The sequence below is a fragment of the Notamacropus eugenii genome, chromosome 5 (assembly GCF_028372415.1).
Source record: "Notamacropus eugenii isolate mMacEug1 chromosome 5, mMacEug1.pri_v2, whole genome shotgun sequence".
NCBI classification, from domain to species: domain Eukaryota; kingdom Metazoa; phylum Chordata; class Mammalia; order Diprotodontia; family Macropodidae; genus Notamacropus; species Notamacropus eugenii.
In genome coordinates this window covers 339636519-339648830 of record NC_092876.1, presented here as the reverse complement: position 1 = coordinate 339648830, position 12312 = coordinate 339636519, and the positions used below count along the sequence as shown (strand labels likewise).

The window sequence follows — 12312 nt, the reverse complement described above, 5'->3', positions numbered from 1 at the left end:
TTATCCTTTATCTTACCCTTTGAGCTCTGACATTCTATGAGGTCCTCTGGGACCTTAGGTGGTGTAAGTAATTAGAGTACTGGACTTTGAATCAAGAAGACCCAGGTTTAAATTTTGCCTTATACAGTAACTTGCTGTACGACCCTGGACAAGTCACTATCTTTTTTTCAGTTTCATCTTCCTTATCTGCAAAATGGGTATAACAATAGCCTCTGTCTCACAGGGTTATTATGAGGATCATGTAAAATAACATATATAAAGTACTTTTGCTAACCCCAAGTAAATAAATTTGTGTATATGTATACATACATACCTACATACATCATATATTATTAGTACTATTATAATTACTCTCCCAAAGACAGGAAGAAATACCCAACTTGCATCTAATCCTTCATCTTTTTAAATTTCAAACCCTGACAGGAAGAATAACCAAAGAGCCACACAGACCCTTTATCTGATGGCTGACACAAGTCTGCCCCCAACTCTGTGATATTTTCCTGTGATTGATATAGTGAACTGGGTGACTAAACTGCCATTCCATCTTATTTCACCTTTCCTCTGCTATATGTTGCAGGCTCCTGCCCCTTTCTTCTCTGAATGGCTTCATTAACAATTATAGCACGGTATAATGGAAAGAACCTTGGGCATGGTGCTCATAGGATTTCGTGGAATATTAGGGTTGGATACTCCATGAGTATCTTGTCCAATCTTTCCATCTTACAGTTGGTGATGTGGAGGATCAGAGAGGTTACTTGGCCTGCCCTTAGGTCAAACAGATAATAAAGCAGCATGACCAAGATCAAATTCCTTTCCCCACTATGCTTTGATGGAAATCTTTAATCTGTCAGATAACTAAAGGAGATAATCTAGAGTGATTAAACATTCCTAGATTCATAAAAAATTGACCTCAATTAATTAATGAAGATGAGACCTAGAGAGATCTTTTCATAAGTCAAACAAGTGAGGTAAAAATCTAATGAAGAGGGCAAATATACCTGATTCACTTGGGGCATTGGGAAGGGATCATCACGATCAGTTTAATTTATGTCTCCTTTTTGATTGTTACAGTGCTGAAAACACATTTTACATGTAAGCACAAAAAAGGGTAGATAGAATTGTATCGTATATTGAGATGAACCATGTTTACATAAGACTAGGAATGAATCAAGGCCTGACTTCAAATTTAGGGATTTCCCTACTACCTTCCAGCTGCTTCCTTTGGATTTCAATGCTAGTCTGCAGATTTACTGGGGCGGGTAGGTGGCACAATGGATGGACCACTGGTCCTGAAGTCAGGAAGACCTGGTTTCAAATGTGACCTCTGACATTTACTAGCTGTGTAACCCCAGGCAAGTCATTTAACCCTGTTTGCCTCAGTTTTCTCATCTGTAAAATGAGTTGGAGAAGGAAATGGCAAAGCACTCCAGTATCTTTGCTAAGAGAATCCCTAAAAGGATCACAAAGAGTCAGTCATGACTGAAATAACTGAACAACAGTGACAACCACTGCAGACTTACTAGGTTTGTTCCTTTAGGAAAACCATTCAACCACTCTGGGCTTTAGTTTCCTCATCTGTAAAATGGGGATAACAACACCACTCATATCAAAGGGTTTTTGTCAGAATTAAATTATGCAAAGTTTTTTTTTTTAACAATCTTAAGGTGTTATAAAAGTGTTAATTATTATTCAGTCTAGAGCTAAGATTGCCTTGGAAATGGGGAAACCTCTTTGAATGCCCATGGAGGGTGGGGGAAGGGAAGAGAAGAAATATTTCTGTAATGCCTACTATGTTCCAGGTATTGTGCTAAGTAAGCTCTTTACTCTTCTTTGTCTCAAAGAAGTGCCCAAAGAACTGAGGGCTGATGTGAACTGCCCAGGCGATGCTTGGCAGATGCAGGATTTGAGTCTGGCTTTTTCTGACCCCAAGGTTGGTGCTCCATCCACTATGCCAATGGCTTCTGATGATAATGATAATGGTATAAGGTGGTTGGAAGTAATACAGAATATGACTTCTTCTTACCACTGTTATTGACAGGGTCACAACAGAATAGAGCAGAAGGGGAAGAATCCAAGGGGAGGAGAGAGAGGGGAGCCCAGAACAAGAGGAGATGCTTTGTAAGCGTAAAGTGCTGTCCTAATGTGATTAAATAATAATTATAAGAACCAAAGGTTATGAAATTGGGTCTCTTTTCTGAAGCTGGTAAACTTTAAACATGTTACAAGCTGCGGGAGACCTCTGCTAAAGGAGTTCAGCATATCCTCCCCAATGTCCAAACACTTTAAAACATTTTTTGAACACCTGTAACCAAAAAGAATCTAGTATCCAGTAGTTTTAAAGATATAGTGAGTGTCCCGCAAGTCTTAGGGTAGATTTGAGATTTAATATAGCAATTTATGTTTTTTCATCCACAGCCGATGTGTGTTCACATTCCCATGTGTCTGTAAACTCTGCATGTGTGTACACATGGTTGTATGTGTTGACTTGTGTGCTTGTACTCATTTGTGCATATGTATCTATGAACATGAGTGTCTCTCCCATTGCACTGTAGTCCTGCCATAGTTTCATTTTTTCACCATTAAAATTAAACTTGCCACCACCACCTTCCAAAAGTGCTTGTCTGGCTCCGTGTGAGTAAATATTGCATTGAGATTGACAGTTCAGTGTCAAATTAATTTTTTTCTTTGTTAGGGGAAGAGTCTGCCATATGAAAAAAATTGGGAAATTGTCTAGGTTTTTGGTCAAAATGCAAAGTTCATTCAGAGGATGAGAACTTTCTAAAAGAGAATCAGGAGGACAGGCCCCTTCCACTCACCTAGGGAATCGGCTTCTCTGGATTTGTACCAAGGTTGAGGGACTTCCTCCTGGCTTCCCAAGACTTTTAGGGGTCATTGGAATTTGAAAGATTTGTGTGTGGAGGGGCAGTGGTGTAGGACTTGGAGTATGAAAGACACATATGGAACAAAGGAAAGTGATTAGTCTGAAAAATCTTTGATCCAATTATTACCCATACCCTCACACATACATGCATACATGCATACATACATATAATTTTCTAGGACCATTCAGAACACATACCTGACTTTTGGTTTTCTAGGTACATATTATCTTCTATGTAGATTTTTTAGGGCCAGAGTTTGGTCTGAAGCTAGATTTTTTTCCCACTGCTCAGAACAACTGCAGCTGTCACCTCCCCAAGACCATCCCTAAGGGGACATGAGGCCCAGGGCAAATCACACCATGTGTCTGCCCTTCCTAACATTTTTATAAATGTGAAATTTTATTAAAGTAAAACATAACGGACACTTTCCAGAGTAAAAGAAAAGGATAAAGGTTACCAAAGAGTAACATGCAGTCAGAAGGGAGTGTGTGTGTGTGTGTGTGTGTGTGTGTGTGTGTGTAAGGAAGGGTGTGTGGAGCTGCCAGAATTCTACCTCAGTTGCAAGTGGGAACCCTAAGTATCAGCTGGGAGCCCCATTTCCTTCTCTCATTTCCCTCTCTTGCCTGTTGTTCTCTTAATTTAAAAGGTAGAAGAAACTCTGAGACATTTAATGGAACATCTATTGGATTGAATGTCATCTGGATACCACTAGACCATAACCCCTAGAGCAGAGCAGGGCTTCTTAACTCTCTCTCTGTCTCTCTGTCTGTCCGTCTGTCTGTCTGTCTGTCTGTTTCTCTCTGTGTAGGTAGTTCATGGACAAAAACTGGCAGTCTGGTGAAGCTTATGGATCTCTTCTCAGAATAATGTTTTTAAAATGCACAAAAAATAACAGGTTTACAAAGGAAACTAATTCTATTAAAATGCAGTTATCTATTTATAGATAACGGCAATATAACTATATTTAATATCGATACGTAATACCTATGTACCACCTATGTATGTTGGTATCTATCTATATGTCTATGTCTGTCTATCTATCTATCTATCTATCTATCTATCTATCTATCTATCTATCTATCTTTAAAATGTTCACCACTCCCAGCTGAAGAACACATGTTCTACTTGTGCCATGTAGACCTTTCAAACACTACCTTAAGTTCAATAAATTGTATCTGGATTCAGGAGACCTGGGTTTGAACCCACTTACTAGTCATAGGACTTTGGGCAAATCATTTACTCGATCCGTGCCTCAGTTCCCTCATCTGGAAAATGAGGATAATAATATTTATGCCACCAACCTCACAGGGTTGTTGTGGGGAAGATATTTTGTAAATTACAAAGTGTCGTGAAATGTGAGTCATGTTCCTTAGATCAAGGACTGTGCCTCATTACCCTTGTACTTGGCTTCCATAACAAATGATGCAGCCTGCCTGACTTAGCTATACAGTAGAGTCTACCTACTTGTGACCCTGACTAGAACATTTGTGACTGTAGAAATTCATTATTAGTTAAATTGCCAAGTGATCTATAATTATTCTACAACAGAGGTGTCAGGTCACCTGTGGGCAGCTGAACCAGATTAAAATGTAATTGGGAAATAATTTAACAAAACAAATAAAAATATAATAAAACAAAGAAAACATTACATTTAAAAACTTTGTTAAAGCTGCCAATCAGACTTAAAAGACTGACACTTAAAAGCGTCATGTATATAATTCCCCCCCTCCCCCCCAACGCCACACTGATCCACGGGATTCCTGTGTAGGATCAAATAAGAGAATGCATATAGAGTGCTTAGTAAACCTTAACGCACATTATGCGTTATAGCTATTGTTGTTGCTGCCATGTGTTCTTTTCTCACAAATTTGACCTCTGGAGGTCCACAATGGCCTTTACTAGACTTGGCCATCAGTTCAGCTTTACAGTTAGCACTAGGCTGAGATGATCTACCTTCTGTGGCTTGACTCTGGCAGATATCCTTGACTCACTTAACAAACAGTTAACCCATCTTTGGAAAAAGGCAGTTGGATTACTCTTTTCAAAGGGTAAGACATTAAATTGTACACTCTATCTGGCATTTTTTTGTTATTTTGGGTCTGGATTGCTTTTGTCAAAAAACCTTTATATAAATCAGTAATAGAAATGACTTTATCATTTCCTAACAGATCTAATAATGTAGCAAGCCTAAGAAGATTCACGTCAAGTTTAGTTTTAGAATTTAATTTTCTGTAGTCCATACACACAATCTATTTGTTCTATCTGGTTTGGGAGTCAGCACTAACAGGGCCAGGATTCTCAGGAGGTTAGTAGACACCCAGAAACAGAATGCTGGACCACTAGCTTTGGAGGTAACCTCTTAATTCATCTAATCCAGCTTCAAAAGCATGAATCTTTTCTATCATATTCTCAACTAGTGGTTATTTTCAGTTTCTTTCTATGCCACCAGCACTTTCTTTAGGAAGAAATAGCACCTCTGGTGTGAAGGCTACCGAGTCTTTTTCAGGGCTGCTCATACACCTTTGGTGTCCACCTGGCACTCAGCTCTCACCTGTGGCTCCAAGAAGCATGAACAGAGGCCACACCTCAGTAAAGCTGTCTTGGCAGAGGGGCCAAACCAGATTGAGGGTAACAGACAGAGCTCAAATCTGTCAGTGAGTTAGGGGATGTCAACCCCAAGCACACAAAGACTCCCTCCTGGTGGAATGGGCAGATGAGAACAATTTGTTTCAGTGGCTATGAAGGTGGCAGAAGCAGGTCCTGTGGAGCACTTAGAGCTTGGTCAAACATCAAAGATGCCAAGGTCATCCACTGCATCCTGGTCCTTTGTCAGTCATCCAGATTTTTATCTTGCCACTGGACTTGGATAACTCTGGAATAGAGAGTGAGGCTGATGACTTTGTGCAACTCCACTTCCCTCAAATCCAAATTCATACACAAGTCAAGACATTATCCCACGATGTCATTGGTCATTCTCTTCAGAAACAAAGGATGAATAACAACCATTGAACTTCTAAAGTGGCAATCTAATTGTCTTGTCACAAGAGGATATATCTCTTCTGCCTGCTTTTCTTTCAAAGAGCATCTAGGAATCCACTAAAAGATAGATGGATTGTGACTGATGGAGAAGTATTCTTGTACTGCTTGAGTCCTTTTATCCTGCATTCCCTCCTATGTACATTATTGACCTCTTCTTTCTCACATCCTGGCTTTCTGTAATTGGAGAATTATGGTGACTTGAAGACATGAGTCTCTTTCTGCTAACCTGGGATTCTAGCATATTGATATTTACCACCTTATGTTTCATTGAGGACAGCTCCAAGGCATTTGAGAAGGTGACTTTGTGTGACCTGACTCTTAATTTGTAAGACTCTTCATATTCTGTGTTATCTCTGCATTAAGGTAGGATTCTTTCTGGTCCTGGGCGACAGTGTATGAACTGCAAGAAAGACAGTGTTGCTGGATTATAAAGTAAGTGGAGAGGAAAAAAGAATAAGCAACCTGGAAAGACAGGAAGGGGCCAGATTGTGAATGTTTTTAAAAGCCGGACAGAGGATCTGATCCTGGAGGTAACAGGAGTTTATTGAGTAGAGAAGTGACATGATCAGACCTATGCTTCAGGCAGATCACTTTGGCAGGTGAGTGGAGGATGGATTGGGGTGTGGAAAGACTTGAGGCATCAAAGGAGGATCTTTGTGAAGGATACACAGTAATATTTATTTGCTTGGCCCTATTGCACTAAAACTTATAGCCTGCTTGTCAACGTGTCTGCAGGAGATCCCAGACAGAACAGTCAGTAAGTCAACAAGCATCTCAAGTATATTATTATTACTCTGTGTCAGGCACTGTGCTAAGCCCTGGGAATACAAACAGGGACAAGAAGACAGTCCTTGTCCTCAAGCTTACGTTCTAATGGGGGGAGACAATATATTAAAAAGGAAATTGAAGGGGAGGGGGAGGAGTGCAGGTACCCCCTTGAGGGGGCATGGTAGAGGAGTCAGGACTGCAGTCTGGTGTGAAGTGAGGACTTGGATGGTCTGAGTACCTTGCTTGCTTACATGGAGGTTTTGGCAGCAGCTATTATCCAATCAGAGAGAGAGAGAGAGAGAGAGAGAGAGAGAGAGAGAGAGAGAGAGAGAGAGAGAGAGAGACCACAGAGGCAGGGGGAACTTCCAAAGTATCCTATGGTTCAATCCATACCTGTAAAAGAATCTACTTTTCCTCTTTGGGAATGGGTTGAGGAAAAGACTTACTACCCTTAATCTCTCCAGTCTCTGATGTACTTCTTCTGTCTTAGGTAGAATTTATATTAGAATTGTGGTTTCATTTTCACTCTTTGCTACTTTCTAGAACATCTCACAGGACTTACAGTAATCTGTTCCCTGTTGTATTAGAAATTCAGCTCTTGTTGATCCTTAGAGGACCAGTCCCAGGTAAACTATGAGCTAGTCCCAACAACCTTAAGTCTGTTCTTTTATAGGATAAGAAAGGGCTTGTGGGATTATCAGGAAAAAACACCTCAGATCCTGGAAAGCTATGATGGGGAGGGGGTGAACGAACACATATTAAGTGCCTACTATGTGCCAGGTACTGGACTGAACACTTTATAAATATTATCTCATTTTATCCTGTCAATAACCCTGGCAGGCAGGTGCCGCCATTGCCTCCATTTTATAGTTGAGAAAACTGAGGCAGACAGGTTAAGTGACTTGCTTGGGGACAGACAGCCCATAAATATCTGGGTTTGGGTATGAACTTGGGTCTTCCTGGCTGCTGATACAGCACAGCATCCACTGCTCCATCTCCTTGCTTGCTATAATCTGCATAGCAACTAGTGATTCTACAGTTTGCTTTCTCTCAACAAAGAGGAAAAAGCACTGGGTCTGGAGTCAGTGTTCAAACCCTGACTTTGTCACTTAACATTTGGGTGAAGTTAGGCACGTCACTTAACTTCTGCAGACCTCAGTTTTTGTCCTCTGGCAGTTGAAGGCACTGGAGTAGATGACCTCTAAGATCCCCAGTTAGCTTTAAGTATGATCTTTGATCCTTCTTGTGTAGTAAAGGGAACTTTTTGCAGGAGAAATAGGTTCCTTAAGGATGCCAGCCCTAGATCCTGGAGGAGTTTCGTTTAAACCATTCAGAATTCCCCATATTTTTAAATAGGTTTTCTGGCAAATCTGTTCCATCAGAGCTATCCATCTTTCCCTGTGACAGTTTCCCCCTTGCTACAAGAGGGAGCTGTTACAGCTATTGATTTCTCCTTCACCACATTTTGCTTGGCAAATGTTTAGGGTCCTTTGAGATTTCATCTTTATCTAGAGAGGAAGCTTGTAGGCCCACATCCTGTCCTTTTTTATCCTCATAGAGCATCTGATTCCTGTAGGCCTACCCTCTTTATCTTGGCTTGGTTACTTGTTACTTTAAGACATGGGTAATAGTGGGTTGTGAATGCAGGGAAAGGAGCTAGGATGGGGGAAGTTGGAATAAAATTGTAACGATCAAGTAGGTACCAGGGGTCAGATGCATTTGTGAAATGTCAGCTGGAGCCAGGACATAGACGGATAGAGTCAAGGCAGGTAGAGGATCAGGTGCCAGTCAGGTAGATGGGAACTGAGAAGAAAGAAATACTGGAGGATGGAAAAAGGAAAGTACTAAAAAGAAATCCAGGTAAAGTCAGGAGATGGGGCATCTGCAGGATTTCTGGCAGAATGTGGAGCAAATCGAGGTAAAGAAGAGTATAGATATGAAGTGCCTACAATAAGGATTGAGGCATCCTTTGTCTTGGTGCAGACACTTTTATAATAGTAAGAGCTTTTGCTTAGAGTGGGGAATGAAGGATTAGAGGACAGTTTTTTTTTTTCACCAGAATATCAGGATCCATTACTGTAGCTTTTCATCCAGTAATCACTATCACATAGGACACTACCTTTTGATGGGAGGGAGTGTGGTACAATGGAAAGATCACTGGTTTTGGCATCTGAGGATACAAGTTCAAAGACTGCCTCTTGCTGGGTATTACATGGGGGACTTTGGACAAGTCACTTAATTTCTGTAGTTCTTAGTTTCCTCATCTGTAAAATGGGTGATAGGTGGGAGATTGGGTTAAATAGCTTATGAGATCTCCACCAACTTCAGAACTATGATTCTATGATCAGTTCTTGCTTCACATAAACTTCTATCCACCTCCATATTCAATCAATTGATACTGGAATAACAAGTGTTTGTAAGGGCTAGTCTTCTTAGATTCCAGATTTCAGTGTACCTTGCCGGAACAAAATAAGAAGGAAAAAGGAAGAGAATGAGCATTTATTAAGTGCCTACCATGTGTCAGGCATTGTAATAACTACTTTTCAAATATTATCATCCTCTAGACCACCCTGTGAAGTCGATGCTATTACTATCCCCATTTTACAATTGAGGAAACTGAGGCAGAGAGTAGTTAAGTGACTTGCTAGTAAGTATCTGAGGTTGGATTTGAACTCAGAGTTCAAAAACTATAGAGTTTTTTACTCTAGGCAGAGGAATCTGTCTACTGTACCACCAACCTGTTCTGACCAAATTAAGGAAGTGGCGAGTCTGGCTTTCAGTATTTCCCAAGTATAACATATTCTGCCCCTTGTTAGCCTGGTGTGATAGAAAGACCTGGATTTGGATTGCCGAGACTTGAATTCAGCATCCAGGTCTGCCTCTCACTAGTGTGTGAATTTAGGCACGTGTCTTCTCTTCTCTGAGCCTCAGGTGTCTTTAAAAATCTGTAAAATGAAGATAACCATGGTTGGACTCTTTCCTTGTTCAGAAGGTTGTTGTAAGATCTAATGAGACAATATATGTAAAACATTCTACAAGTGAAAGCTATTATTTTTTGATGATGATAATTTCTTAGTTACTATTGCTAGTAAGAAGGAGCTCTCCAGGATACCTTTTCTTTCCCATAAGCCATAAAGAAGCATTGTGGCAAAGAAGGTTAAGAACGGACCTTGGAATCAGGAAGAATTGGTCCTGTTGGGACATATGCTGGCTGAGACCCTGGGCATGTCATAACCTCTTAGTGCCCCAGACAATTCTTCGAGAGGCAGAGAAAGTACTTATCTGCATTAATGGAAGGAGTTTCCATTCTGGGAGTTCTTCATATGAATTAAATTCTTTACATGGATGAAATCGTACATTAAAAACATTTTAATGGTTAAATACAGCTACTTTATAGGCTTCTTGCGGGGGGGGGGGGGAAGCTGATACGTTTTGGCAGATGTGGCAAATGTCCTTGGGTCACCTTGATCCTACTAGCTTCTCTTTTTCCATTGATGAAGTCTTTGTACTTTTCTTTGTACCTTCCTTCCTTTTTCTTTCCCTCCCCTTCATCACCCCCATGGACTTGGTAGCTGTGAAAGCTGATCTTCCAGTGTATCAAGAGATCATTAGCCATCTCTGCTGCTTGGGCCATTGTTGAAGTCTTCATACCCTTGACTGGTAATTGGATTTCCCAGGGAACTCTTATAATAGAATTGATCCAGCCCAATTAAGCCAAGGACTGGCTCTTGAGCATCCAACTTCACACCTTCTACTCACAGATTTAAGATTTTCATCAATGTTATTCCAAATGAGGATTTTAGATTTTTTGGGAGGGGTTAGCTTTGTAATGTTCTTGCTTTCTTTTAGAAATAGAACCCAATCTGAATATATTCTAAGTGGTTTCTTAAATATGGCCTAAGAAACCATCTATATCCCTAACCTGTGTGGCTAGGTGGATAGTGTTGAACTTGGAGTCTAGAAATCCTGAGTTCAGATTCTGCTTGAGATATTAGCACCTTCTCCCTGGACAAGTTTCTCTTCACATTATAGAATTGTTGTGAGGATCAAATGAGTTGAAATTTTAAAAGTTTTACAAGCCTTAAAGGACTATACAAATACTAGCCATTTTTGTTACTGTAGTAACAGACTATAGTCTGTTGTTCAGTCATTTTCAGTAGTGTCCAACTCTTTGTGACTCCATTTGGGGTTTTCTTGGCAAAGATACTGGAGTGGTTTGCCATTTCCTTCTCCAGCTCATTTTACAGATGAGGGAACTGTGGCAAACAGGGTAAAGTGAGTTGTTCACTTTACCTTGCTCACATAGCTTGCTTCTAATAAGGGGGAGGTAGCCCTCTTAGGAGGCTTTGACTTTAGGACAACTGGAAAGGCCCAGTGGTCCCATTGAAAAGGGGGAGCACCTGAAGGGAGGGGAGAGTAGCACCTTCACCTCCTGCCCTTCAGCCCCATCCCCAGGCCTCCTCCAACAACGGTTCAATAAGTCCATGTTGGACTAGCCTAGATAGGAGGTATGGGAAATGGAGAGGGCCTGATGGGCACTGGATGAAGAACATAATTAGAGGGGTAAGGGGATCAGTGAACCCTGTGTAAAACATGTTCATGGGAATATATATGTTTATGTACATATGTGTATGTGATGAGACCAATCAACCAGACTCCATTTGTGGAAAAAAAAGGGTGTTTTGGAAGGTCGGATAGCCTTCCCCAAGAAGTCATCTTTGTCATTGTTTTAAATCTACATTTAGTTTAGTTGTCTTTAAATGACACTTCCATTTAAATTTTTGTACTCACTGAATATATTTTCCTTTATCTACTTTCTTCATATTGTACTAGTTCATACAAAGCCTTTCCATGTTTCTCAGAATTCTTATTTGTCCCTCATGACCTTTCATTTACATACCACAATTTGTTGTTTTGTTACCACAAAAAGTTCTGGCACATATGGTTTTGGTATTACTACATGACACCAGGCTCTGTTTAAAGATTTCTGGTGACATGTATTTGACCATATAGGTCATGCTGATTGCAGCAAGCCATAGTGTTTATAGTGCTGGATTTGAGTCAGGAAGACACAGTTTCTTGTGGGTAGTAGAAAAAGAGCTGGTCTGATAGTCAGGAAGACCTGGGTTCCAATTCTGTCTCCAACAGGTACTGGCTATGTGACCCTAGTTTATTTTTCTTTCTCTCTCAGTGCCCTAGGCAATTCTCTAACCCTATAATTTGCAGAGAAACTTCTATCTGAACTGGTAAAGGAAGTTTCCTTATAGAGGAGCTCTCTCCACCAGGAGTCTTCCTATCCTACCCCCCCCCCCCCAACCCCATCTCCCCTTACTGTGTTGTGGTGATCACATGAGATACTACACATAAGTTTGTATCTATGTATCTTGCAAACTTTAAAATGCTAGATAACTGTCAGTTACTATTATCTCATGAAGCAACCCATCACAAATCTAAGAAAGGCTTGTTCCTTCCTCTCACTACAGTTAATCCCTTCTGGTTTCGATATATCTTGGGTCAGTATAAGAAATTAAATGAGAATTTTTGGGGTAGTTTTGTGGAAGTCGCCAGATGACCCAGAAAAAGTTTAGAAACCCAGAAGGGAATAAAATGTATGTATAATGTA

At 40.5% G+C, this 12312-nt stretch overlaps 1 protein-coding gene across 1 annotated transcript in view; it reads left to right on the top strand.

The window, feature by feature from the left end:
• Positions 1 to 12312, top strand: part of KALRN (kalirin RhoGEF kinase) — a 963226-nt gene that overhangs the window by 17064 nt on the left and 933850 nt on the right. The window lies entirely within an intron of this gene.